This window comes from Lissotriton helveticus, chromosome 5_1, assembly GCF_964261635.1.
Source record: "Lissotriton helveticus chromosome 5_1, aLisHel1.1, whole genome shotgun sequence".
NCBI classification, from domain to species: Eukaryota; Metazoa; Chordata; class Amphibia; order Caudata; family Salamandridae; genus Lissotriton; species Lissotriton helveticus.
In genome coordinates, this window is record NC_136065.1 from 559,937,972 (window position 1) to 559,962,017 (window position 24,046).

The 24,046-nt window shown below is 45.6% G+C and overlaps 1 long non-coding RNA gene across 3 annotated transcripts in view; it reads left to right on the plus strand.

Moving 5' to 3' along the window:
• The window catches only part of LOC144753267 (uncharacterized), a 297,387-nt gene that overhangs the window by 23,453 nt on the left and 249,888 nt on the right, over window positions 1–24,046 (plus strand). Inside the window, exon 1 of one of the 3 annotated variants that reach the window (XR_013594276.1) lies at window positions 10,934–11,032. The exons of the other annotated variants lie outside the window; for them this stretch is intronic. This is a non-coding gene — a long non-coding RNA (uncharacterized LOC144753267). Of the gene's footprint in view, window positions 1–10,933; window positions 11,033–24,046 lie in introns of those variants that run through there. 3 annotated transcript variants of the gene reach the window in all.

Here is a 24,046-nt window from a genome sequence, read left to right on the forward strand (position 1 = left end):
AAGTGATGAAGCACAAGATGGCACCCCTAATGGTTCTGAATTTTTCAAGAAACAGACTAGATTTTTGGTTGATATACTCCAGTTTAATAACTATCAAGACAATTGGGTCAAAGGTAATTTACATTTCTCTGAAATTCAAAGGGACCCGAGACTGTTGAACAGTTCACAAGAGGACTCTCACACTCTGTGCATACATGTGTTACAATAGTATGACGCCCTCAGCTGTAAAGTTTGGCAAGTCACAGCTTAATAGATGAACCAGTAAAAACTGGACAACAAGGCTAGATGCCAACTTTTTCCCGTAAGGACTTTACCCCATCTCTCTTTCACCATGTGTTTTACTTTGTGAAACTGTATACCCAGAATGAAAAAGAGAGTTACTCTCACTGTTTTAGTGGTGAGTTATTGATTTGACCTCTGGATGCCCCTGTGATACATCATCCTGAAAGTAGTCCCAGGGGTGACGCCTTGAAATGCTGAAAAAGCAGTGAGCAGTCCTGCCACACTACCCACCCGTCCATCATCCCCTTTTGTATCGCTTTGTTCGCCCTAAGTGTGGCAAGGTATGCTCAGACGTGAGTCCCTTGCTCACTTGGCCACTGGATTCAAGATAGCCTGGCTGATGAGGATTATGAATCCGAAACCGGTCCCAGGATGCTTGTTTCCGGTCCATGGAAGACATGGCTTGGCATTTCGGGCTGGACTGTTCCCATGAGGCACAGGGTCAGACTGATTTGCATATAGCCATGTCTGAAATGGGGTGGCTGAGTGGGCTAAAGAATGGTGATGGATTAAACCCAGATCAGTTGACTGGGGGGGAGTGTTTGATTTGCTCAAACGCTCCGTCCATCATCCCCTTTTGTAACACTACCCACCCCAGCTTTCTTTACAATTTTTCCTTCAGTGCCTCCGAGTGCTCTCTGGTGAATGCAGATTCCTGGCTGTGCAAGTCCTCTAACTGTCTTTTTGTAAGGGACCCAAAGTAATCTGAGAGGCTGAAGAGGATGAGTTCCACCACCTTTTCAATCACAGTATCTAAGGGCACTGCTAGTCCTTCTTTAATTATGCTGCCATGCAAACTCCATGGGTTACAGTCTACCCTGGTGAGGTTCCCTTTATTAGTTTTGCATCTCTTTGGGGACTGCCAAATGAGTGATTGCTTGTAGTGACACACCGTCTGCACTGACGCAAGCATGTACATTATGCCTACTCCTGGCTGGTCTACTGATCTGTACTACCAGCATAACCTTTGCTGTGGAAATACTGCTTTTGTCATATTTTTAACCATTGCCCTCCCCCTCCCCACACCCCACACCCAAAAAGAGACTATTAACAAATACAGAATAGGTCTATCCCTTGCATCGGACACTTCTCCTTCAGCATCTGACCAATGCTCTTTTCGGACTTCACTGCATCTTTATGTGCTGGTCTATAAAAACCTTCTGCCTCCCTTTTTTTCTCTTTTGCTTTCTTGCTTACATTTTCTTCACCTTGGTCCTCGTCCCTCTTGACCTGGCTCTTTACCCGCACCCACCTGTGACTTACATGGCTTTGAATTGTCTACCCCACTTTCATTACTCCCGTGGCCATCCTCAGTCCTCTTTCCCTACTGTTTCCTTACCTTTTCTTTTCCAGTTACTTCCACTACCTGCTATGGGTATTCTTCCACTCCCTCTACAACTTCTAGAGCTTTTAAATAGGTCTGAGTACAAAGGCAAGCTCTATGCATGCCTCTTCACTTGAGGGCACTCCACTATTAAATTCATCCCCTTCGTTCTCCTTACTCTTCCAGAATCTGTCTAGTAGGTCCCTTTCTTAACTCTTTGTAGAAGGTGCCCCAATACTCCGGATGGATCAGACCCAGCAGTGGATGACTGGCAGTACAGTGGGTAAAATAATAAAACTCTAGTTTGTTCCACATTTGCCCTTGCGGGCCAGACTCTTCAGTGGACTCTTCGTGGTCTTGTGGCTGAATTAGCAAAGGTTTTCTAAGCATGTTAGCAGCCTCTTTGTGTCTGGAATCTTCGTTGGTTGCCTGATATTGTAGTGGGACTAGTCTAGAATTCCGCAGGCAGTGGCCATATAGGAAAGGACTCTCTGTTTAGTGCCTTGTGGACTAGCAACTATAAATGAAGTTCTTTCAGTGCCTGCCGGTGGCCTCTATGGAACTAGATACTCCAGTGACTGTGGTCTGATGCACACCCCATGGATCCCCCTATATTGCCTTGATTATGTGAAATAGTGCAAATTATTGTGTAGCATCGCCACAAACGAAGCTCATGTATTCACTTTGTAACCATCTCATGCACCCCGAAAAACCCACCTTCTTAGGTTCCCAATTGTGATTTCAAGGTCAAAGAGTGCTCTAGCAGCAGACCCGTCCATGCTTGTCAGTCCCTGAATTCTTAACATTTGGTCAACTACTGGAACAACTTCCATGTTTTCTTTACTTTTTTGCCTCCACCCCGTCCAATATCGTAGTCTGCCTGTTAGTTACAGAACCCACTGAAAATTTAAAAATAGAGAAGCATATTTACAAGCCCTCAGCACTACCGTAGGGTCACTTTTTTGATCCTCCGGTGGCGCAGTGCCATTTTCCATATTTAAAAGGTGGTGCTAAGCCACTTTGGATGGCTTAACACCACCTAGTAAATATGCCCCTTTGCGAAACAGGCCTCTGAGGCAAAAGGGTGTGCAATGGGTGTTGCTGTGAGGGGAAACATCCTTTACGATGCAACTTTTACCACGCAGTGCCTTTACAACGCAGGATTTACAACGCAAATCATTACAACGAATTGCGCTGGGGGGCGGTCTAGGATAGGTAATAGTTTAATTAACTATCCAACACCTTCCCTACTATCCACGGGGACTGGAGTTGGAATAGTAAATTAAACTATTCACTATCCAGCACCCCCCAACGCAAGTTGTAAATCCTGCGTTGTAAAGGCATGCGTAGTAAAAGCATGCGTTGTAACAACGTACATCCGCTGTGAGTGTTCCACCGCAACACCCATTGCTTTTTGCTGCTGCCTCAGATTTACAAGGTTGATGCAGCCCCAAAAACTAACGCCATAGAATACCAGGCGTTGGAATGGGGCAATGAGGAGAAATTATTAATTCCTCCTCGTTTTTTGCTCTTTCCATGTGCGTTGCCTTCTGCAGCACACGTAGAAGGTGCAAATCGCCCTTATCTAATGTTTATGTGCAGCAAGGTGTCCCTTCCTGCACATAAACAATCGTCCATGCAGGGCAGTCACCCTTGCAACATAGCAACAGGGTGCCTGCGCTGGCGCTCGGCAGCTTTTTTTGTGCCAGTGCTAGGGGAAACACAGAGGTGCGCTATATTCTTGAGAATACGGTGCATCCCTGTATTTTGACAATGTTGTCACGTGGCGCTGCCAAATTTGGAGGAGATTCTTACACTCTTGATTAATAAGCACCGACAAATTGTGGTATTCATAATTTATAGTCTATGGACCATTGTTTTCTAATACTGCCAAATTTGGCACAGCTCCGCGCTCTGACTTTTTCTTGTGAATATGCCCCCCAGTGTGCCTACTAAAAAACACAAAGGAAATTAAATGAAGTGAAAAGGATAGGAGACACCATGAGCCAAACAACCACAACCCAAGCATTAAAGTGCATGTTTTCCAATCTGTGTACAGTCTATGATATGGCGACCGAGCAACGGGAATATTAATGCTTAATATATTCAAGAAGTTATGAAGGCTGCCATTGGCTCTTTGACCTTTCCGTTCCCGTCAACTGGCTGACTGCTCCTGCCTTCCCCACACACAATGGCCTTGCAGTGTGCAGACATTGCAATGGAACAATTAGCCTTCTGTATGTGCAAGTGTGGCCCTTTCCAAAAGCTAAATTAAACTCACTTTAGGTGGCTAGAGCTTGAACATCGGGCTTCGTGACGCCAACACATAACCGTAAAAGGCCGTTTGTTCTTTTTTTTTACAATGCAAGCGCGCATTTGTGCTCCTTGTTTAAATCAAAGAAACATGGCGGCGCACATGTGGTAATCCTTATTTTCAGACTGTCACTGTGACCTCCAGGATCTCGTCTTTTCTTTCTTCTTCAGCTTCTTTGAACTTATTTTATATTTAAACCAGAGCAGTTTTCATATTTCGCAACAGCAAATATAACACAGTAGGTTCTGGTGCATAGGGCTAATGTCTGCTAATAATAATAATAATGAGCATTGTCTTGCTTTATAATAATGGTAAAAATAATCGTACGTGGTCTATGTATAAAGCGACGTGTTTCAGAAATATACAAGCAGTAAACTTCTTAAAGTAGCAGCAGCTTCTAGTCTGGCAGGATGTGCAGACTTGGCTGTTCAGGAAATAGAGTGCTGGCTCTGTTAATGTTATCAGTATCAAATTACTCTAGGATACAAGTAGAGAGCAGCGCCAGATTTTTTTCCACGGTAAGAAAAGTGGCAAGTTGCTGTCCCCTCCGGTGGCAATTGACCCTTTCTGTGTGCTACTCTGTCGGCCCCTGCAGATGGCATCCATGGCAGCCTCATAGCATCACCTTGCCCTGTAAATATGGCCCTGATGATAGAAGCCCAGGCAGTGTTCGGGACCCTATTATAGTAAAATGCCCTATCACATTGTCTGTTCCCATGCTCCCTGCCCTTCTTAGCGATGCAGGCCAGGGAGGCAAACAGGGCTGGACTGGCCATAGCGGGCACCGGGCAATCCCCCGGTGCGCCGCACGAGTGGGGGCCGGTTTTGGTAGCTGCAAAATCGTCCCTCTACCAAAATCGGCCGAAAACCAGCCCGGGCAAAGAGCTCGGCGGTACCTCCAACCCCCCCCCGAGTGGGAGGGGGGGCGGCCGAGCACTTTGCCAGGGCTGGTTGTGGTTCCCAGTCCAGCCCTGGAGGCAAAGCCAGACCACACAGGGGCCTGCAGGAAACCTCTACCGCTGGCGGGAACACCGGAAGCACCCACCACGGTTAAAAGCCCGCGTAAAGGATGTGTGACGATTGGGCGCACTTTTTGAAATTACTAACCGCCCAATAGAGGAAGGAGGGCGTGGGGGCCAAGGAGTTCAAAAGTGGGCATGGGCCTCCTCTTGGCCACAGCTGACCATCACCTCATCGCCTTGGAACCCACCCACCCACACCAAAAGAATAGGGTTGTCGCAGCCGGAAGGATAGTGGAGAAGGGAAAGGCGGAGGCAGCACAGAAAGAGGCCCAGAGAAAAGAGTAACATGGGTAGAAGAGCTGCTCAAACAGTGTCATTGGGAAGCCTCACGCCTGGGACACGGGGGAGCAGGTGACAGTGCACAATGACAGCCAGAATAGATAAGCTGCTCAGACATTGTCCTTGGGATGCCACACGGGAGGGACATGGGGAGCAGGCGAGTGGTCAGCAAGGATCCAGGGAAGCAGAACGGCACTTGCAGCCCGGGCCAGGTAAAGCTATAGAAGCACAACCGGGACATGCATTTGTTGCTGCCTAATTGTGATAGTTTTGCAATGTTCCATTGCAACGTATCAGCGGGAATAGCATCTGTTACCACACATGCCAAAACTACTCGTGGCTTAACAACACAGTCAATACCGCCACTAGGCTGTTACCTCAAGTTCAATTATAATGCAAGGCATAATAACAACTTGCTTTAGGGAAAGGTTGGACTTTGGAATAGTTAAAATTAGTATTCCAACTCCAGTCAGTGTATCATTAAGGAAGGTGTTGGACTTAAAATCCAACACCAGTCCAACAACGCATTCTTTAAAACAAGCCATTGTAATGACTTGCATTGTAATGGAACTTGTGGTAACATTGCAATGGTGGTACTGACTGCCTTGTAAAGGCACTACAATGTAGTGTTTCCTCATCAGTGGTGGTACTGGCCCTTTCTGTGGTTGATACCTGTGACCCTGCTGCTGCTCGTGGTTAGCTGCTTAGTGATCGGGATAGTGGTCTTTCACTAACTGATTAAGTATGTTTCCTTTATTGCTTTTATTGTTTGAAAAAGGTGATGAGGGGATGCTAGCAATGAGTTTAACCACAGGCAACTGCTCGCGGTTGCATTCCAACCCATTGTTCTTTTGCCCACCATGCCACCTTAGTTTGAACCCGTCCATATGCAAATCAGTCTTGACCCAGCTCCAATTGGAACAGTCTGTCCCGAACCGACAGGCCAGATCCTCCTTGAATCGGAACACAAGGTACTCAAGACAGGTTTCTCCCTGATTGGGGCTCATCAGACAGGGGTAGCTTGGCTTCCAGTGGCACAGTGAGCACAGCCCCATGTCTAGGCATACCCATGTCACTTAGGTCTTTACATCAAACTCGTAAAAGGTGATGGGAGGAATGCTTGCAATAAGACTAACACTGGCAAAGGATCAGGGTAGCATCCCAACCCATTGTTCTTTTCCCCACTATGCCATCTCAGTTTGGACGCACCTATACGCCAATCAGTCTTGATACTCCTTTTTTCGTTATGCCTGTGGTATTATATATATTGTCTTTTCAAAAGCTCCTTTGATATCATTGTTTCTGTACATAAGGCCATACAGTAATAGTGTTTTTTACATGGCTGGCTATATGTACATTTATTTCTAGTGCTTTTTGGCCTGTTCGTTGCCTCTTAAATGGGTTGGGGGACTAAGATTGGTTCTACACCCTACTCACAGCCAGGTATTTCACTGTGGTGCATTAAATATTTACATCATGTATGTAAAAGGCAGTACTACCAACAGCTGCAACAGGGTCACTAATGATGATGTTATTTGTGTAATAACATTTGTAGGTCCCTGTGTAATGCAAGATTCCTTTCTCTTATCACGTGACCTTTTGCATGTGTTACCTTCATACACGATCTTCCCCAGGGCTGGACTGGACCTGTATCCCATTGGGGATTTCTCGGGAGGGCAGGAGCCATTGGAGGCTGGCTTTTAAGGGCCCAGGGCTGACACCTCTGTCACTTCCTTCTGCCTCCTGAGTTTAAGTACAGCAGGCAGAGGAGAGACAGCGGAGAGAGAGAGCGGTAAAGAGGGACACATAGCTAAGGAATGGATGGATGGGAAGAAAGAGTGAGACTGTCAGAAATATGTAGGGCTGGGTTGAACATTTTTGCAAATCTCAATCGGACCGTTCTTTCTGTCCCATTTGTGCATTCTTTACTTCATCTAATCAGTGTTTAATTTGAGCAGGTGGTTTCCGGTGCTCGGCACCAGCAGGTAATTGTCAACACTTGCACTTATGACAGCTGCCCCATGGTGACGTTGTGTAAATAATTTTGAGATTAGCAGAAAAGCAATTGTTTATTAATTCAGTATACATTTAAAGGAACTAATACCTGCTGCTCAAGCCATTTTTGATAGCTTTGTGGGCCAAGAATAGTCTGAATTGTCACCTACGTAGCAGTGTTGGTTACTAGTTGTGTAGGTACTGTCATTGGCAATGCTGGCAGAGCCAATAGGTGGTGCAGGCTACTGAGGTTTCTTGATGAAGGCCTGTCATTTTTTTTTTACAAATTATGCCCTGTCTAATTTGAACAAGCAGCAATATTTACGATTGTAAATTCTGTTTTGAATTCAAAGATTGAGGAATGGTGAGATTTTACCTTCATGAAGGGGGTTTCATCATTCATGGAAGTTCTGCCCATATCATGGAACTTCATGAGCACAAATTAGCTCACAGCCATGTGATTGAGGATGTTCCACTAGGTGTCCACATGTAAAAGTTGGCAATATCCACAAACGAGTATCTTTGGTTGATAACTAGTATACTTGTTACTTGTAGTTTCCTAACCTATAGAAAGTTAGAGATTTACTTCTGGGAAGGCAAGGAGTAAATAGGTGTTCGTGATGGGCATTCGAGAGTAAAAATTCCAAACTTGATGGTCAAGATAGGTGAAAGGTGTATCAAGGATTATAGATGTCAGTCCTCTTGTGAATAAGTGATTGTACTCGATTCCTAATAACAGTTGTGGAACTCTTTAAATATTTCTAGAAAGATATTTACTCAAAATATAGGTGCAGCACTAAGAAATGTCTGACTTTTTACCTGATCCTTCTGTGAATCGACCGTCAGTTATTACTTTCATAGGCAACATGTTGCATTTTATTATCAGCAAATAGTTTCTACTGTTCTTCTGTCTATGTGTCATTAAATAAGATCACAGATCCTTTCCCCTGTGGCAAATCTATATTAGAAAAGAAACAAAGCTGAACCCTTCCTAGCTTTCCAAAGGGGTAGAGGCTTGCAGCAAAGAGGTAGGTAAACGAGAACATGAGGAGGGGCGGCTCCTCTGCAATGGCGGAGGAGCATCCCCCCACTGGCTCCGACCCAGCGGGTGAAAAATAAAACGATTACCTAAATCATTTTATTTTTCATTTGCTGGGTCTGAGCCAGCGCGTTCAGGGAGCAGTGGGGTAGAGGCATGGGAGATTGGAGGAGAAGTGCTATGTGCACTCTCTATGTGCGCATATGTGTTTGGTCAGCCAAACACATATGTGCACTTAGGTTTCTCTAGCCCGGATACATTGAACAGCCAGGCTGTAGAAATCCCACAGACTCCTTGGTCTGAGCGAAGTGTCTTTTCAGCCTGCTCTGACCAATCCCTGCGCTGCTTTCATAGCAGGAGAGCAGTGTGGGGATTGCACAGGGAGCCTTTCCCAGTGTATGCAGGGAGCCAGGACCAGGAAGAGAACTCAAAGGCGTGACACAGCCGCAGCCCAAGGGAAGTGGATTTAAAAAAAAAACCAATTATTATTAACCCCCTGCACACTCCCTCTCCTACGCTCCCCCACAATCCCTCCACCCGCCCCACCACCTCTTTATTGTGTCGGCCACCACTTAACATTTACAGGTGAGTAAATCTCCTTCGGAGGCCGGAAGTTGGTGGGCAGTGAGCACTTACGATGGGGCAATGAAAGCCTGCGAGTTTATCCACATTAATACAGTAACGCATTTGTAGGTAATCAAAAACTCCTTTCTGACCATTTCCCACCCCAGAAAATGTTGACAATTACTCCTTTATGCTTGAGCAAAATAAAAGGGGAGGGGGTTTTGCTCTGGGAGTAAAATTTTCATTGAGTAAAAAAGGAAAAAATGACTGAAGAGCAAATATACAAATGCAAAACAATTTTTTACAAAATCAGGACTACATCCCAAAGCCTGCAACAGTGGCTGGTTTCCAGATACACCCTGATGAACATTTGTGAATTACAAAAACAAGTGAATCAACATCTATGCAAGGTGGTTGCAAATCTCTCTGTGGATATATATTGTTTGCAAATCAGGCCTTAAAACACCTATACTCCGTTCCCAAGCCATTATAAAGCTGTTACAAATTCAGGTAAGAGAAACAAGAGAATAGCTGCCAAAAACGGGAAACAGCCTTTACAACATGGACAGAGCCACTCATGCTGTTTCCCGGCAAGCGCAACCACACTTGCCTTAACCACGCATATGCACGGTTAAGGAAGTACGTGGTCTAGATGCGTGGAAGAGAAAGGAACTGGAAATGACATTAACTTATAAGTGGGGCTGGGGCAGTGTTTTGGGGGTAGGGGTAGTTTTGGAGGTGGGGATAGTTTTTAAGGTTTGGGGGGCAGGTTTGTTTATAGGACAGGGGGCAGGGTTTTAGGTCTCAAGGCAGACGGGGTCAGGGTAGTTTTAGGTTTTAGGCATGGGGTCGTTTTTGGGGCTCAGCGGATTCAGGTTGTTTATAGGGCAGGAGCCAGGGTTTTAGGGCTCAGGGGAAGGGAGTTCGGGTGGTTTTAGGGGTAGGGATAGTTTTTAGGCCTCTGGGGTTTGTTATTTGTTTAAAGGGCACGGGCCAGGGTTTTAGGGCTCTGGACGGGGGCTGCGGTGTGATCTTTACCACACATCCCTTTACTAATCATGCCTTCGCCATGAAATTGTGTGGTCAAGGCTGCTGCATCTGACTGCTGTAGCTGTCGTGTATGTGAGAGAAGCCTGCTGTACTATATACTGTGTGTCCTGGGGAGTCTGGTAATGCGGATGCCTATATTGTTTCTGTTCTGAGTTAGGGAGGCTTGTGTAGAGGATGATGGGATTGTACTAGTTTGTATAGCTAGACAGAACTGCAGATGCCTGCGCTAAACATCAGGAGGGTAGCTTCTTCTGGTGCATCAGGTACATTGGCACCAAGGCCCAGAAGTTTGAGGGGCCCACATAGCCCTGATTATTGCTGTATTTTCTCATTCATACAGTAGTTAGAAGGCTAATTTCCTTCCTTGTTCTAGTGCCCACGACACACAGACTATGCTACTGCTACAACTGCTTTGTGTGAGGGAAGTATTATGTTTTATGCTAGTTATTTTAATGTGCAGTAAATATTTTAGTGGGGAGCAAGAATGTTGAAAATAAATGCAGACACATTGGTGTAGTGGGAAATATAGCCCCTTTGAGCTGGGCTCGCACGTTCAAGAAAATTCTCAAGTAAGTTAATAACTTTATTTTGATTTCTTATTCTTTGAGGCAATATTTCCAAATTACCATTAACAAGCTGGAGAAATGATACAAAGTGATGCACAATGTTTTAATTGGAGTGTAGAGAGAGAAACTCATACATAGTATTCCAGAATGTGGGAGGGATCATTGAAATTTGAAATGCTAAGGTCTGCTAATGAGTTGGATACTAATCTGGAAAATTCCTGTGGAGTTGTAAATTCCATGTGTGGTCAGTTCTCTAATTTTAGCATTTTCCCCAGAATCTTCAGGATTTTCCATTAGTAGCCAAGTCAAAATTTCTACTTGGATGACAGCACTGGCCTCGCTGTTGTTCCCTCTAGCCTTGTCAGACCATTCTATTCCTGCCTCTGCCACATGGGTCTAACTCACTGCCAGACTCGGAATTCTCTAACTGAAACCTTTATCATGTAACCTCAAAGTCTTCTCACATGGTTTCGTCCTCAGGGACATGGATGGGTTCGAAGAGAGCACACTACAAGCAACTACAATATGATAAACACATATATTTATGTATTTTTAAATAAAGAGAACACAACAGGCGGCTATGTTGCAGATCATAAGGTATGTTATTTCTTGCCTATTTTTTTATATTATATAATATGCTAAAATATATCTTTTTTTTAACTTCCAACTGGTTTAATATTTCAGAATAGCACAATTCATCTCACTTCTTAATCTTTTTAAATTATGGGATTTTATGAATCATATTCCCCACATTTGCATAGTATGCAGACCGATTGATAGCCTATTTACTCTGCCTTTCGAATGTGTACGTTTCAAGTGAAGAGGATAGGACAGTAATCAATCCTTCAGAGGCTGGTCAGAGATTATGGGATACAACTTTATATGAGTGTCGGTGCATGTTTTACATTTTCTCTGTGTATTTTCTTCCCTACTCTCTAAATACTACCATTACTGGTAGATTAAGCCAATAGCCTCTACCACGGATCAGATTTACCCACCATGAAAAGACTACAACAGATTCAGAAGTCAGCTGCCAGACTACTCTGGCATATCAAAACACAAGACCACATCTCCCCTGCCTTGAAAGCCCTGCATTGGTTACCGGTTGCCAGAAGATCCACGTTCAAGCTGCTTTGTATCACTCTCAAAGTGATACATGGAATGGGACAGCTCATTATCAGGAATAAAATCACCAAACACATTCAGCAAAGGAGCCTCCGCTCTAGAGTGGCAACTCACATTAAAATCCCAAGACACAAAAAAAGAAAACATGGGTAGCACATCATTCTTTGTTCAAGTAGCCAAATTATGGAACTCTTTAACCCTCAACATAAGATCTACAGACAACCACCTTATCTTCAGAAAAAACTACTCAAGAATTGGCTCTTCCCCACATATGCACCATACGCAAACAGAAACATACAGCATATTCCTCTGTATATAAGCATCTATTTATGCTATAGATATGTACCTATATATGTGTATTTCTTTGTATAAACATGTAGATTAATTAGGTTTAAAAATATTTTTTTTAACTACAACAACACTTGAAAACCAGAGTTTATCTAATGCATCTATATATACTTACTTCCTTTATGCATCTATAATATACCTTCCATGTACTTGGACCTATACATTTATTACTTTTTCTACTAAGAAAGCATATTCAATGCATTACCCTAAGGATCACCCTATAGCTCTATAAATATCTTTAATCTACATATACCTACTTCCTTTATGCATCTATATACTTTCCATGTACTTATGGATCTACATATTTATTACTTTGTTCTAATTCAGCATATCCAATGCACTACCCTATTTCTCACTCCATGCCTCTCTCAATATATCTTCTACCTCAACTCTCTGACTCATCTCAAACCTCTTTCTACTACTATTTCCAATGCACTACCCTATTTCTCACCCTATACCTCTATCAATATATTCTCTACATCCCTTCTCATTCATCCCAACCCCCATACCACTACTATGATCCCCAGAATAACCCTTTCTAGACTCTCCCCTACTCTACAACTCCTTGCATCATGTGACACCTCTTTTACTGTACCGTTCCCCCAAAGCAAGCCTTTCTAAACTCTTCCTTCTGACTCTTCCACTCCACATCCCTTTTTACTCATCCCAAGCCGCCTCCAACTGCTATGACCTCCCAAAAAAAAGAAGTCTACATTATTCACTCTTCTATCCCTCCACTATTCTTTTCAATCAAAATAACAGATTAACATGTCCACTTCTCAAGATTCATATTTCACTATACTAATTTACCACTAATCCTTTATGGGTTCCAGAGTACCGTGCTACTCGCCATAAAAGCGCTTCAACACCTCATAAGGGGTAGCAAGCACTATTTAAATGCAAACCTTTCTCCTTCTTCTATCCTTCCGCTCTTCTTCTCAATCCAAATAACTAACATATCCACCACTCAAATTACTTTCATATTTCACTATACTAATGCAACACTAATCCTTTATGGATTCCGGAGTAGCGTGATACTCGCCAAAAAAGTGTTTCAACACACAATCAGGGTTAACAAGCACTATATAAATGCAAACCTTTTTCCCTCTTCAATCCCTCCCCTAACGTTCTTAATCCACATAACTGACTAACATATCTACCACTCAAATTACTTTCATATTCACTATACTATCTGAACACTAATCGTTTATGGGTTTTGGAGTAGCGTGCTACTCACTAAAAAAGCGCTTCAACACCCCATCAGGGGTAACAAGCACTATATATAAATGCAAACCTTTTTCCCTCTTCTATCCCTCTGCCATCCTTCTGAATCCAAATAACTGACTAACCAGCCACCACTCAAATTACTTTCATATTTCACTATACTAGTTCAACACTAATCCTTTATGGGTTCCGGAGTAGCGTGCTACTCGCCGAAAAAGTGCTCTGATGCCTCGCCAGAGGTAGTAAGTGCTATATAAATGCAATTACAATACAATACAATTCTTTTCAGATGATATCAGGACACACCTTAGTCTTAGTAGTGTTACTTTTGGCTTCTATAACTATTCCAGGGGGAACAACGTTTACAACGCAACTTTTACAATGCACTACCATTACAACAAAACTTTTACAACTTAACATCCATGACAACGCATGCCATTACAACGCAACCATTACAACGCATGACACTACAACGCATACCACTACAACGCATGTCATTACAATGCAGTCATTACAACGCATACCATTACAACGCATACCTTTACAACACATAGTACCCTTACACTATCCAACACTTACCCTACTGTTGCACCCCCCTGGAGTTAGAATAGTAATTGTTACCCCTACACTATCCAACACTTACCCTACTGTTGCACCCCCTGGAGTTAGAATAGTAATTTTTACCCCTACACTATCCAACACTTACCCTACTGTTGCACCCCCCTAGAGTTAGAATAGTAAATTTTAACCCTACACTATCCAATACTTACCATATATGCAATGTAATGGTATGCGTTGTAATGGTATGTGTTGTAAAGGTAGTATGCGTTGTAGTGGAATGCGTTGTAAAGGTAGTTTTTAGAGATGCGTTGTAATGGCATGCGTTGTAATGGAATGCGTTGTAATGGATGTTGCGTTGTAGAAAATGCGTTGTAAAGGTATGCGTTGTACAAGTATGCGTTGTAACGACATACATCCCTATTCCAGAGGTCCCTTTTGAATCACTGAAGCCTATATTTACCATAGTGTTGGGTCACCCTTGCGCCGCTCAAGGGGGTACAAGGGCAACGCAACACTAAAGTCAGATTTATCAACCCATGCAAGGCCACCTTGCATGGCCCTGCATGGCTTGATAAATCTGGAGTAACGCAAGGTAGCACAAATTGCTGCCTTGTGCTACTCTATCCAGGGAGTCGTTTCATTGGTGTAGCTTGGGTGTTACTAAGGACCCACCCGTGGATTTTGGCGCATTCCCAGATTCAGCCGCGGCCGTTGGTGGGAGTACCTGCCGGGCTGTGACGTGGGGAGGGGGAAGGGCAGGGTGGAGGATAGTAATGTATGGATTACAGAGTTTAACAGGTAAGTAAACATATAAATTAAAAAAACGAATTCTGTTGCGCGCACTGCTTCGCATTTGGTGATGCAGTGCACGTAACGAAATTTGTTTTATTATTTATATGTTTACTTACCTGTTAAACTCCGTAATCCATACATTACTACCCCCCACCCTGCCCCTCCCCCTATCACCGCCCGGCAGGTACTCCCACCACCGGCCGCGGCTGCCCAGATTTACCCTTAGTGGTAGGCTGGTGAATGTGTCAAAATACTACGCCTCCCCAGGTGAGGTGTAACAAGGAGAAATATATTTATTTCTTTATCTTTATGTGTGCTGCTGCTGCAGCACACATAGAACGAGGAAAATGCCTCTCAATATTGTTTTTTGTGCAGAAAGGTGTCTCTTTCTGCACAAAAAACAATCTTGCTAACAAAGCAGGCACCCTTGTATCATGGGGGAAGGGTGCCTGCGTTTTGGGATAGGCCGCCAAAAGTACACCAGCGAGAGGAAAGGATTGAAATGCTCCCTATGATGTTAAATGCAGCTCATTCCTGCTCTTTCCCTTTCAAGCTGCACGGCAAGATGGCTGCAGCATTGCGCTGTGTGAAAGTATGATAAATATGCCCCTAAATGTAGAACTGCGCAAAGTTGCAAGGCCAGACAATTTGTATTGGACAGACGACCACGAGGGAAAATTATATAAATAATTAATTTTCCTTCGGTGTCTGTCGAAATCCCCAACCCGGTCCTACCGCCCTTACCTGCACGGGCCGCGGCTGTGTAGCACGAAAATTAAAGATTTCCTTGGCCTTGCTGTGGTGTGTTCCATATGGCTGTCCACATATATACATGTGTTCAGAAGGTGCCTATCATTTTTGCGTTACAGGGGTAGAAGAGAAACCTTGCCTTCTTCATTTTTCGCAGAGGCCGAAGTATACAGTTTTCGACGGAATACTCAGGTGGGATAAAATATGCAAACACCCCTAATTAAGAGAATGTAATGTGTTGCCACAATGATGCTCTGAGCCTCTGTTGGTGGTAAACGCTTCTTTAATATATGCTTTACACTCCTAACTGAAGAGCGCCGAACCGGCGCTGTGTTCCGCTCGGAACTCGCGCCCACATCGCCAGGATGCGCGCGCATCTCTAAGATGGCCGCCGCACGTCACGTCATGACGTGACGTGCATCAACTAGAATGCGCCACTACATATCTCCCCTTTTTCATACAACAGTAAAGTCACTTACAGTTCACTGTCCATTTCGAAATCGCGATACCTGGAGGGCCTTATCACAGTTCTACCACTCCGGGTCACTCTGGCAGTGTTCTCCGGGAGGCCTCGGTTTTGCACCTCCTCGTTACTTTCCTCTCTCCTTCCAGCTGCCACTCCGTCGGAGTTCCCCCTCCGTGACTCCCCTTCTGTGCCTTGGTGATCACCATCACTTCCTACCTCAGTGAGTCCATCTGCAGCACCTCTACCTTCTCGCTGCACCTCAGCCTCTTGTCCCGGCTCAGTGTCCTGTTCATCTCCATCTTCCCAGTCATTTCCCATCTGTTTCCATCGTAAGATCTTGTTACACTTGGCCATGCGGTCTTGGGACCATACGTTCCCATCACTGAGTAAGGCCGCCCGATCATACACTTCTTTGACCTGCATGGGCCTGCTGTATTTACTGTCACCTTTCTTCTGTAACGTGGCCAGCTTCACTCTGACCCACTCTCCTTGCTCTAATCTCGATCCCTTCACACTTTTCCTTTTGTTGTAGTAGTTGGTGTATATAGACTGCGCCCTTTCTAGGTTGGCGCGTACAATCGCAGGAGACCACTCACTAGTGATAACTTTCTCTTTCCAGACCCGATTGTCATGGGTGAAAGGCTCGCGCCCTCTCAGAATCTGAAACGGGCTATATCCCGTACCCGTTGGGGTTATTCTGTAAGCCCATACCATGTTCTCAATGGCCTTCTCCCAGTCCTTGTTGCTTGAGATTGCAGCTTGAACAGCACCCATCACCACCCTGTTAAAACGTTCCACCAGACCATTTCCGGCCGGATGATAGATGGCTGTGTGTCTGCTCGTGATGCCGTTCCTCTGCATGAATTGGTTCCATCTGTCGGACGTGAATTGGGGGCCATTGTCACTGAGGATGGCTTTGGGAATGCCCTCCCTCACAAACGTGTCTGACAAGAATCTTAGGATGTTCTCGGTGTCCATAGTCTCCTCCACCTTCACCTCCGGCCATTTGGAGTATTGATCCATGAGCACACACACATATTTCTGCGTACCTTGGTCGTCAAGGATGGGCCCTAATATGTCAATGGATAGTTCCTCCCACGGGTTCTGTGGAATCTCAAACTGTCCCAGTGCGGGACGCAAAGGTTTTAGCGTTTTGTCGGCCCCTTGGCACTGGGGGCACTCCCTGACATGCCTCTCTGCTCTCATGTCCATGCCAGGCCACCAGTAGTTCTGTTTCGCTCTTAATTTCAACTTCCCAATGCCGAGGTGACCCTCATGTAGCATGTCCAGTAGTTTATTGATTAAGTTCCTTGGGGGAATCACTTTGTCCCCTCTATATACAAACACTCCTCTATCTCCTACTGATAATTCCTCTCTCACTTCATAGTATGGCTTGACCTGTTCAGCCACGTGTCTTTTGTCCGGCCAGCCCTTGATAATGTTGGTTTTCACTTCTTTCAGGACATCGTCCTCCTCATATTCAGTCATCCACTCCTGGTGGCTGATAATCTTTTCCTGGTCCTCTATTAGGGCCACCAACTCACTGTGGCTCGTGGGATCTTCTTCGCCTGGCTCCATTGCTGCCGCCCTGCTCAGGTAGTCTGCCACCCGATTCCGACTTCCAGGAATATACTCCACATCATACCGGAACTCGAGTAACTTCAATGTCATTTTTGATATCCTGGGGGTAGCATTGGCGTGCCCACAAGATGTTAATACCTTCACCAAGGGTTTGTGGTCAGTCCTGAGCAAGAATCGAGTCCCCCATAAGAACTGCCGGAATCTCGATGTGGCCCACACCACAGCCAACATCTCCTTCTCAATTACGCTGTACTTGCTTTCTGTGGCTGTTAATGTCCGGGACGCGAAGCTGATCGTCTCCATCAGCCCCTGTCCACGATCTTGCATTAAGACTGCACCTAGCCCCTTATCGCTGGCATCAGTCGTGAGTACAGTAACGCCCTGTGGGTCATATCCCTTCAGAGGTACTGCTCCTGTGACGTCCTTTTTGATCGTGTCGAACTCCCGTTGTGCCTCTGGTGTCCATTGGAAGCTGGTGTTCTCCCTGGTCAGCATCCTCATGTGGTGTGTCTTGGAAGCGAAGTGTACCACAAATTTGCTGTAGTACTCCGCCATGCCCAAAAACGACCTTACCTCCTCTTTGTTGGAGGGTGGCGGAGCCTCAGCGATTGCCTTCACGTTTCCTGCCTTTGGCGTGATGCCTTGGGCCCCAATCTCATGGCCCAAATAGGTCACCGACTCCAGGCCCAGTCGGCATTTTGCCCATTCAGCCGTAAGGCCTTTGGTTTCCAATGTTTTCAGTACCTTCTCCAGTTTCTGATCATGGTCTGTTCTGTCTCGCCCCATCACCAGGATGTCGTCCTGGAAGTATTGTATGCCCGTTATGTCCTTAAACAACTGGTGCATTAGTTTCTGGAACACGGCGGCTGCCGAGGCCAGTCCGAACGGCATGCGGCGGAACTGGTAGCAGCCAAACGGGGTGATGAATGAGGTGAGTTTCCTGCTGTCTGGGTGTAACTCTATTTGGTGGTAAGCGGAGGTCAAATCGATGGTGGAGTACCACTTGACCCCTCTGGTTCTTGCCAGCATTTCCTCTATTCTCGGGAGAGGGAATTTTTCCACGACAATGTTCTTATTTAACTCCCTCAGGTCAACGCAGAGCCTGACCTTTCCATTCGGCTTCATGACTACCACCAGCGGTGCGAGCCATTCTGCACAAGTGATAGGCTCAATTATCCCTTTCTTTTCCAAGTCCTGAAGTTCTGTTTGGACAGCCTCCCTTACGGCAATCGGCACATTCCTTACTTTGTGGGCCACCGGACTGGCGTCCTCCTTGAGTATGATTTTGTGTTGGAATTTCTCCAGTTTCCCCACTGTGCCTCCGAATACCTTTGGATAACTCTCCTTCCATCTCTTCAAGTCTGGCCAGGTGTCTGGTTCGGTGAGTAGGATTTGTTCTTTACCTCCTGGGTCTAGTTTTATTCCCAAGTCACCCTGGTCCAACCATCCCAGTACGGATGGTCCCTTCTCTGAGACGTATAGTTTGCACATCGCTGAACGACCTCTGAACTCGAACTCTAGGAGCCGGAACCCTGCCATGGGGATACGATCACCATTATATGTGACTGGTCGGATATCCAGTTTCTCCAACTCTGGTCCTAGTACGGGTCTGAAGGTGTCGTTCCACACCGCTCTTGGTACTATGGTGAAGGGTGAGCCGGTATCCGCCACCACCTCGACGGCTATACCACCCATCTTCATTTTCAGTATGGGTTTTGTTGTCCTCTTCCCTTCCACGCTTAGTATCTGATCATAAATGCACAGGACTGTGACGACCTCTTCATCCTGGCTCTGCTCCTGATTCTCCTCTTCTTGGTCGACGTATCGCACTGTATTCTTCGACAATTTCTTCCTGCACACCTTTTCGTAATGGCCGATGATGCCACAGTGCAAGCACTTAGCCCTGAACGCGGGACATCTCCTGTCGTGTGCCTCGTGCGACCAACTCCCGCACCTGTAGCACGCCTTTCTCGTGTCATTGTTGGGTTGTCGTCCCTGCTGTCCAGTGCTGCTTTGCCCCTTGCTGTGGCTTCTCCTTTCCGGGCCCTTGTATTTCTGGTCTCTCCGTGGTCCCTCTTCGTATACTTTGTTCACCATGGCGCCAGGTGCTGTGTCTTTCTTGGTAGCGTCGGCGCACCTACGTGCCAGCTCTGCCCTCTTGACGATAACCATCACGTCCTTGAGTGTGGTGTCTCCGCTCGCCCATAGCTTGTCTTGGACGTTTGTGCTGGAGGTGTGCATCACTATCTGGTCTTTGATAAATTCCTCCTCCCACTCTTTGTACCTGCACGTGGTCGCTAGTTTCTTCAGAGCTGCCACATATTCCTCGATCGACTCCCCCGACCTTTGCTTCCTCTGCTGGAAATTGAATCTGTCGACTGACACACATACAGTGGGTCGGTAGTGCTCATTTAAGTCGTCGAGGGCATGGGCGTACACATCGTCATCTGTGCTGTCTCTTTGTTTGGGCACCAGGCTCTTGTATATCCTGAGTCCTTCCGGTCCCAGATTTAGTAGCAATATGCGTTTCTTTCTTTTGGAGGTGAATTCCTCTTCGTTCTCATCCTCCAACACCCCTATAAAGTTGTCTATGTACTCACGCCAGTCCTCCCATTTCATCAATGGCTCCCCTGGTTTTGGTAGGAACTGGACCGGCGCTATGGCGTACCCCGCTGGTGTGCTCATCCTTTCTCCTTTGCCTGTGGATGCTCTGTCCTCCTTACTAGTGGGGCTGCCTGGGGTGCCGTCTGTCTCAGCCTTGTAGTGTTGTACCCGGGGACTCTCGGTGTCAGCCCCCTCTTCCTGCTTTGTGGTTGCCAGCTCGCTGTCTCTGGTGTGGTGGGGTCGTTTTCAGGGTTTGGCGCGTTTTCTTGTAGCTTGTGAATAGCGTGTTTTCAGGGTTTGGCGCGCTTTCTTGTAGGTTGTGAATAGCGTGCACCCTACCCCCTCGCTAACTTCTCCGTTTGGTGTTGTGGCTCTGCCGCGCTCTTCAGTTGCACTGTTTTATTATTCTTTGTACATGCACTTATCTGCGTCCATTCGTGGCTGTGCTCCTTCCTTGCAGTTCCTTCCCCCGGGTCTGCCTGCTTTGGCTTGGTGAGTCTCCCCCGAGGGTTCTGGTCGCGTCCCACCTTCGTCGCCACTGTAATGTGTTGCCACAATGATGCTCTGAGCCTCTGTTGGTGGTAAACGCTTCTTTAATATATGCTTTACACTCCTAACTGAAGAGCGCCGAACCGGCGCTGTGTTCCGCTCGGAACTCGCGCCCACATCGCCAGGATGCGCGCGCATCTCTAAGATGGCCGCCGCACGTCACGTCATGACGTGACGTGCATCAACTAGAATGCGCCACTACAGAGAAAAAAATCGTCTACATCCGACGATATGTCCCAGGCATGATTCACTTACATGGCACCCGGTGCCACACAAAGTGCACGTCACGTGAGTGAGATTCGCAGCCTCTGTTTTGGCGCGCGCCTTGCTCCTCAGCCCCTCCCTGTTTCTGAGACCGTGCCTTCTTTGGTGCTAACTGTTTTACAGACTGCATTTAAAAAACGGCCTCTGCTTATTTTTTTCTGTCACGTCCAGGCACTTCATCGTAGAGGTCAAGTCAGTGCCGGTAAACTTAGTAAGTGCAGAAAGCGACATCTGTTTAAGATGATTTTTATTTCTGTTGACGACAAAGCTCCAGCGCCGTGCAGCATACACAAGCTGCTTCACAACACGCTGGCGGTTGATGCAAGACCGGGCTTGTTCGCGAGGTCCCAGGAAGGAAAATCAAATGGTTATTGTTTGAACGGAAAATACAAGATCACAGATCTTTAATTCCACCCCTCCGTCAGTCCCCCACCCCCTCGTGGTCTCTCCTGCTTCCCGCCCTTCCCCAAATAATGAAAGCAGTTGTTCTGCAATCTCTTTTAGGGCCAATGTTCATATCCTCCCAGAAGGATGCATACTGTGCTCTCTGTGTGAATGCACTTAGCCTGACCTTTGAGCTAAACATCTGCGCTTATTCCCAGCTCGCCATCACTAGCACAAACATGCTGGGTTCAGTCACAGCTAGTTACTTAGGTCCTGGTGCACAGAGGTCTAGGTGGAAATCTGTTCACATACAATTACTCCTGCGCTTGGAGCAGATTTCGACTTTTTAGGGATTCCCCGTGCAACCCTAGAGTACTCCAGAAAATCTAACAGTCCTAGGTTTCCCGAAGCACTTAAATGTACAGAATTTGCAAATGCAAAAATATCCATCAAGAGACTAATTTAGCATATGCTATTCATGCATACATGTGCATCAGCACATTTAACATATCGTATTCTACTAAGTCTACAGGCCCACGAAATATGGGGGTATCGCCTCCATGTTACCACCCCCTAAGGCATTGACAATTGTCAGATTTTGCAAGGTTAAAGAGAGACGGAGTGAAAAGGAACGGGAACAAGGCTGAAATAGAGCAAAAGGCAGAGGTGGTAGAGGGGAGAAAGATCACTTTCCAAGGAGGCCATTGTAATGTGGGGGCCCTCGGCAATTGCCCACTATGCCCATGCCTGAAAAAGTATGAGTGATACACATCTGTGAACACCCCAAAACTTGGTGTTCTACTTCCTACTTCCTACTTCCTACTTTCCAACCCAGAAATGCCCACAACCCCAAACCTAACGTTGTGAGCTCAGCAGTATCACCACACCATACAAGCAGAATGTATGCATTCTTAAATGCACCTTACAAATGTAAAATTCAGCTAATCTTGATTCTGTGACTCACGAGGTAGAAACTTGCGTTTACAAAGTGCTTTTCTGCATATGTGCTTATGATTTAGGTAGACAAAACATCTGTAAATCGGGTCCCATAGTTATGATAGTTGAAGAAGTACAAGTTCCATGGAATATGTCCATCTCTCTTTCAGTTGCCAGCAGCTGGTTCTCTGTCTACTTAGCAATAACAAGAGCAGCATAAATGAATCTTACTGAAACCTTTTTAATCCAAAATAGCAAACATTACCTCCTGTCCTGCAATATATGGTAGCAGCCTCACACATCAGAGACACGGTTTCCACAACTGGACTTTGTTGTGGCAACCTATTGCTTTCTGTTTGTTGTGGCGTTTGTTTACATTGGACTAAATAGACTAGCAGACCTGTTAGGATTAATTTCTAGATTATAAACCCAGAACAGGAAAAGATCCATAATGACATGCTGCAATGTGCTAACCAAGGAACCTGTCAAATCAAGCGACGTCTTCCCACCCTAATGATACTAGCAAAATTATTGTATTGTCTGATGCTATGTTTTTTTATGAAATCCACCCACTTTGACCTGAAAAGTAAACAGCGATGGAAAAGCAACCTCTGAAGAGTGCCTCAATGCACTGTGAGCAATCCTGTCTCGCAACAAAGTGGATGCATTTACGGATAGCCAATATATCTATGTATGATGAAACCATCCGTTGACTGCCGCACTGCCATTCACAATGTTGGTGGCCCGATGACCTGCACATTGTGAATGTGAATGCTTTCACCGCTCATGGATAAAGTAATTTCCTTGAATCAGAGTTTGAACTCTGGAGATTTCTCGGTATGAGCAAACACTATGGAATTCAGACATGAGTGCTGTGTGAGGAACTAAAAGACTGGAGATCCAGAGGAGGAGGGCTCTTGCCTCAGTAGTGCACTGCCAATTAAGTGGGTGTGGTGGTCAGATGACTACATCCTGTAGAGCCCCTTATCATCAGACTGGGTCAAAACATCTACAAAACCTCCCATTCAGTTGAAAGATTGGAATAATACATGAGGGGCCATGTTGGAGCTCACATTACCCTAATAAGAACTGTTTTGAACTTTGTATACAACCATTATGACTTGTATAGTGTCATATATTATATGTTGTGAATAGATTCACAATCTGGGCACTGTGTCATCTGTTCTACAGTCACTTTTGTCAAAACAATATTTCTTGCATAATAATTTGTAATTTTTTAAAGAAACTAAGTTTGCACTGTGCTTCTTATTTAGATTTCTGCAATCACTGAAATAATCAGAACATAATTCATTTTTGGAACCATCTAAGGTGGTCCGTAAGTTTCCACATTCAAATGAGTCCCATAGGGCGACTGTTTCAATATATATGTACTTACCCTGCCCTGCGTGGGCAGATCGACTTGTCCTTGTCACGTACACACATGGATTTCCATGTGACATTTGGGGTACACTTCAATTGAGGGCAACAGAATACCAAAACAATTTGTGTGTATTCACTGTCTGGTCACTGAAAGCTCAGCTTTGTTCTACTAGACTTCTGTCTTTGAGTTTGTTGGGGGCAAAGGGACTGCCTAAAACTAGATTTTAGTGTTAGATATGGGGGGAACATTAGAATTACAACAGTGCGATCCCCGCAAACAGGTCTCAGAGCCCAAGTTTAGCGTGGCTGAAGTCCTTGGCCATCTTGAAAATGCTCAAAGTGGGTAGGGTTAGCACCAGAAACCTCTACTCCATTGGTTAGGGTGTCCCTAGAGGTAATTTCCACTCACTAGCTTGTGCCAGCCATAAATGTGGCTTCTCAGGTACCCACTTCAGAACACTCCTGGACCTGTGGAAGATAAGCCACTCACCTGGCTCTTGTCCGCAGAGATAATGCTGGATCTCCTATCTCTCCTAGGGTGCAGTCTGATCAGGGAATTGTAACCATGAATCAACTGCCGCTCAAGAATGGAAGGGGTGTTGGGACAAAATAACAATAAGAGAGGCTTGCGTGCCTTCAGGCTCAGA